At 29.3% G+C, this 5,877-nt stretch overlaps 1 long non-coding RNA gene across 1 annotated transcript; it reads right to left on the minus strand.

The window, feature by feature from the left end:
* Positions 3,487-5,138, minus strand: LOC109843792. Its single transcript, XR_002247794.1, has 2 exons — positions 4,706-5,138; positions 3,487-3,853 (listed from the first exon to the last, which is right to left on the minus strand). It is a non-coding gene; the product is annotated as an uncharacterized LOC109843792 (long non-coding RNA).

Here is a 5,877-nt window from a genome sequence, read left to right on the forward strand (position 1 = left end):
TAAAATAAAAAATAAAAAACTTATCATAACTCAACAAAATGGAATAAAATCCAAATTAGATTTGAAAACTAGGAAAATAAAAATTTCCAACTATATAAAAATTAAAAATTCAAATTCAAATTTGTAAATTCCATAAATATATTATTTGAGTAAAAATTATAATTTTATAATTATTTAGAAAATACAAATTAAATTTTCACAATTGTGAACACAATTTAAATTAGGTAGTTAAATTAAAGAAAGATTTGGTAATTTAAATTGGTAAATTGTATTTGGTAATATTAATTTGTTAGTTTAAATTTATATTAATTTTGGTATTAATTTGGAAATATTACCATTTACAATAATTTAAATTTTTTTGAACATTATTGAAATTAGATAGTTAAATTAAAGTAAGATGTAGTTGTTTAAATTAATCACTTGTGTTTTGTAAGATTAATTTGGTAATTTGAAATTTACTAAACTTTAGGTATGATTTCAGATATATTGTAAATTATAATAATGTGAAATAATTTGAAATTTTTTTAAGACAATCTAGATTAGGTAGTTAAATTAAAGTAAGATTGAGATTGAGTAGCTTTAAATTGGTAACTTGTATTTGGCAAGATTAATTTGGTAACTTGAACTTTACCAAAAAGTTTTAGTATTATTCTAGAAATATTTTGAAAAGAAATAAAAAAAATTTAAAATTTTTTTTGAAATTAAAATAATTTGAAAAATTATGAGTAATGTCTAAATTAAATAGTTAAATTAAAGTAAGATTTGGTAGTTGCAATCCCTAACTTGTATTTGGTAAGATTCATTTAGTAATTTGAAATTAACTAGAATTTTGTTATTATTCAATTCACTTTTTACTGAAATTAGTTTTGTTTTTAACACTATTTGTTTGGTATGAAAATAAATTTTCACAACTATGTAAAAACAAAAAATAAAAAACTTAATTGAATTTGAAAATTTGGTAAATATTTCAATTAAGAAAAAAATTTAATTGCAAAAATATTTCAAAAAACTAAAATATATTTTTGTAAAATATTTAATTTCACTCATCATATTTTAAAACACCAAAAATACTCATATATTTGAATTCATAAACTCTTGATTTACATGAATAATTTTGAATTTAATAAACTTTCATAAATAATAAAAATTTAAAAATCTAAAATTCAAATTAACATAAAAAATAGATTTTATGATTCTTATTTAAAAGAAATCAATATCTTGTATTCTAACATGTTCAATAAATCAAGTCTAGAAAATTGAATCGAAGTATGCGTTGAATTATGATTGAAAATAACAGTTACATATAAAAAAATTGAACATATTAAAATAAAAAAATAATCAAGATATAAAGGTGTGTAAAAAACACAACAATTTAATATAAAAAAATATTAAACATATTAAATTAGAAATATTTATTCAAGGATTGCAGAATAAATATCTGAGTAATCTCTCTTCAAATAAGAGTGTCTTAGATATAAATAAAATATTAGAAAATTGTTTCTCATTATTAAAACTCAAGATCCTAAAAAATAATATTTTTGATAATAATTAAAATCAAAAAATACTACACAAATTAAAATAAAAATTACATTGGATGGAGGTAGATTAGATATCTGAATTATTTTCGTCTAAGCAATAAAAGAGCCATGTGTTGATGATAAAAAATTGAAGATTATTTTTGCATGCAGTAACTTCTCAAATAAAAAAAATTAAAACATATTAAAATAAAAATTAATAATCATGATAAATGTATATAAAAACATAACAATTAAATATAAATAATATTAAACATATTAAATTAATAATATTTATTCAAAGATTATAGAATAAATATCTGAGTAATCTCTCTTCAAGTAAGAGTGACTTGGATCATAAATAAAATATTAGATAATTTTTTCTCATAATTAAATCTCAATATCCTAAAATATAATATTTTCGATAATAATTAAAGTAAAAAATACTATACAAATTAGAATAGAAATTATATTGGATGGAGGTAGATTAGATATCTTAATTATTTTTCTCTAAGCAATAAAAGAGCCATGGGTTGAAGATAAAAAATCAAAGATTATTTTTGCATGCATTAACTTTTTCTATTAAAAATTAAAACAGCAATTGATATAAAAAGTAATAATTAAACATACAAAGCTAGAAATAAATAACCAAGGGTTGCAAAATAAATACTAGAATAATATTTCTCCATGAAAAATACCTTGGATTGTAGATAAAATATGGGAGAATAGTTTATAGGACTCAAAACTGATGATTGAATTTTTTATGACAATTTAAATCAGAAAAAATAATACAAAAATTAAAGTGGAATAAATATTAAATGATGCAAGATTAAATATGTAATGTATTTTTTGAAGAACGAAAAAAATTCACAGATGGGAAAGAATTTTTTGGTGAATATATTATTTACGTGAAAATATAAAACCAAAAATTATTTTATTTCATTTTGAAAAGAAACACCTGAATGAGATTATGAGAATTTGATATTATTTGTGATTTGAATTAATCACTTAAAATTATATATATAGGTAAAAGCTTATGTCAACTTAAGTGGATAGGAATAAGTCATCCACCAACTTTTTTAACTGTTTATATTGCATTGGGATCCGTGATAGATATGAAGAATCTTTTAAGATTTATGCATCTTTTGATGGCACAAATCTTGAGACAAGATGAGTTGATAAAAAGTTTGGTGGACAAGACCTCCTATATATATGAGAAAACGAGAGGTGAGCCGGCAGCGTAGGAAATTTCCTACGCTGTCGCCATGTGTCAAGTTTTTATTCGCTGGACACTCATTTATAGAAGTAACCGATTTTCGAGCTAGTTAAATTTATAAAAAATAGAGGACCTAGATGTAAAAAATCACAAATCTCTCCTGATTAATAGCTGTCTTTCCTAATTATTCCACAAAATCCCGCTGCCCTCCTTCCCTAACAAAATCTCGCTGCCCTCCTTCCCCAAAAGCGCCGACAGCCCTCCTTAATCCCGGCGTGGCTGCAAAATCCCGCTGCCCCGTTGCAAAATCCCGATGTGAATAAAGATTTTTAACATAATCTCACATTGGAAACCTGAGAGGATCACGTTTGGATAATTCCTTGTGCATGAATATTCAAACCACAAGGAAGATTTTTAACATAATATAATTATATCAGGACACTGACACAGAAAATATTCAAGCACAAGGAATTATCCAATGACTGTTAAAAATCTTCTCGTGACTATGTTAAAAATCTTCTCATGACACTAACACAGGAAATATTCAAGCACAAGAAAACATTCAAACCTGAGAGAATCACGTTTGGATTTATCTGTGGACATAATCTCACACTGGAAATGATTGAAAAACCTAAAGAGACTTGAATACAAATTTGGAGCCAACCAATTCCTAACTACTTAAGCTTTTAGCTTAGTTTGGTTTCAATCCGATCGATCAACATCTTATCTTAATCAAGAAAAAGTAGCATCCTCACAGGAACACAAAACCATAATTAATAGAGAAGGAAAGATAATAGAGAATTTAACAGACTTATTACATACACACAGGTACACAATACCATAGTTACTCGTTAAATAGAGAAGTTAGCATACATATTACACACACAGAATGAAGGAACGAATATAAAAAGGAAGCAAACACGTACATGACACTGACACAGGAAATATTCAAGCACAAGGAATTATCCAATAACTTTCGATGTGAATGAAGATTTTTAACCTTATCTGGACTAGTCAACTCGTGATTTGTATGCTCATTAACAAGTTTGCTCACTATCCAAGTACATTTATCAGTTTGATTGACCCGCAACATCGCCTTTGAAGTTCAACAGCTTATGTTAATCTATATAGTCGAAAGAATTTATGGTGATCAGGATGCATGAATGCTAATTGAAAATCAAAATGGAGAATGAAATAGGATGAATGAATAGAGAGAAATTTGGTTCATGAAGGACCCAAACTGCTTAGAGTCACTACGCCAAAACTCCAAAGTTATGGTGAGGATTGAGGGTTATGCTTCTATTCTTAAAAACACCATATCTTTGCGCTATCCCTAGAGGCTTTTTATAATTTATATAATTTTTGTTCAACTTCTGTCAATCTTTAGAGCATTTATAGTTTATATAATCTGTTAGCCTGCAAAGTTAAGCTTTTGGGTAAGTGGTTCAGTTGCATTGTGTCAGAGAGCTAATTGGTAAATGGTTTAGGGGTTCAAACTTCAAATTACTCCATGAATATATTTTTAAACAAATAATCATCGTATTTTCTTGCAAGCGAGGACGGCTACACATTGTTTGGAGATCTTGGTTTATTTGTTCCACACTTGGATCAAAAATTATGAAGGTAACCACTTCTCCCCTATACAACTCTTCAGTTTTATTAGCTAGTAGGTCAAGACTTTAGATCATTGGATTTTCCTCATTAGAAAGCATCGTTGTGTCTTCAAATAATAATGATGTCACTCAAAAGACGAGCTGAACCAGTCCCTTGTCAAAGAACATTTTTCGGGCTATTCTCAACGAAAGAAACTAAACAAAAAAGAACAAGAATACATACTACTATACACAGTGTATAGTAGTATGTATTCTTGTTCTTTTTTGTTTAGTTTCTTTCGTTGAGAATAGCCCGAAAAATGTCTAGGGAAGGCAGAAGCAGATGTTATTGTTATCGGGAGTGGTATAGGTGGAGTATATACCTTCTGTCTTAACCTGGATCATTGGTACTACTCGAAGATCTCCAAAGATTTTTCTACAGATCTCCAAAGATTTTTCTTATGATCGCTTGGAGATCATAAGAGCCCAAGATAGCAGAACAAGTCCCACACCAGCTCTTCATCGACTCTTATCAAATGCCTAATATATAGACAAACCAAGAAAACATCTGATCAGGTTAGGCATAGTAATGCATGCACAGAGGTTTCTCCAACAATTTGGAATAAATTAGATCAATCAATAGACGATAAGAGCACCACAAATGCAAACATGTCTGCAACTAGCAATCACATGAAAGAATGGGCCATATATAGGCTGCTAAGGAAAAGCCGAACAACGAAAGAAACTCCCCACAACCACGAGCCGAGATCCCACAACAACGAGAATGCCAACCATTTTAACCCTCGATTCGAATCCAATCAATCGCGAAGAACTTAGTAGAGCTTGTGGGAGGAGGAAGCATCCAAGGGGTGGATGAGGTAGGTGAGAATGAGGGCTACCAACATTAGCAAGTAAGCAATCTCTTGGTCAATAGATGTTCCATCGCTGGTGGGCGCCGGAGCGGGAGCCTGAGCTTGAACCGCCGGCAATTCAATGATGAAGATGACGGCGAAGATCGCTAGCACGCCAAATGAAACCCTAGGTACCGCTGCCGCCATTTCCTTCTCTAAGGATCTTTGGTATTTTTAATAATTTTTCTTTTTCTTTTTTCCCACGAATTTTTTGGATGGAAACCAACAGATTACGAGGTCTGGGAAGGTGAAGAGATGGGCGTAGATCAGCGGCGCTTTTGGGATACGAAGATGAAGGAGGGCAGCCGGATTTTATGGAATAATTAGGAAAGGCAACTATTAACCAGCGGAATAATCAGGAAAGGCGGCTATATATTCAATTATTTGAAGGCTGATCTATATCCTAAGAAGCCAAAGAGGATCCAAGAGAAGCCCAACAATGCTAAATGAATTAAATATAGGGGCTGTTTGGTTCGTTTCCTAGATATTAGGGAAATGCAATTCTATGTAAAGAAACATAAGTTTTTAGTTTTCCAAACTTATCTAAGAAATTGATTGTTTCGCTTTAGTTCGCACATAAAAAATGGTGGAAAACCAATGTATTTACTTTTCTTGTGTTTGGTTCGCATGAAAAAAAGGAAAAA

The sequence above is a fragment of the Asparagus officinalis genome, chromosome 5 (assembly GCF_001876935.1).
Source record: "Asparagus officinalis chromosome 5, Aspof.V1, whole genome shotgun sequence".
NCBI classification, from domain to species: domain Eukaryota; kingdom Viridiplantae; phylum Streptophyta; class Magnoliopsida; order Asparagales; family Asparagaceae; genus Asparagus; species Asparagus officinalis.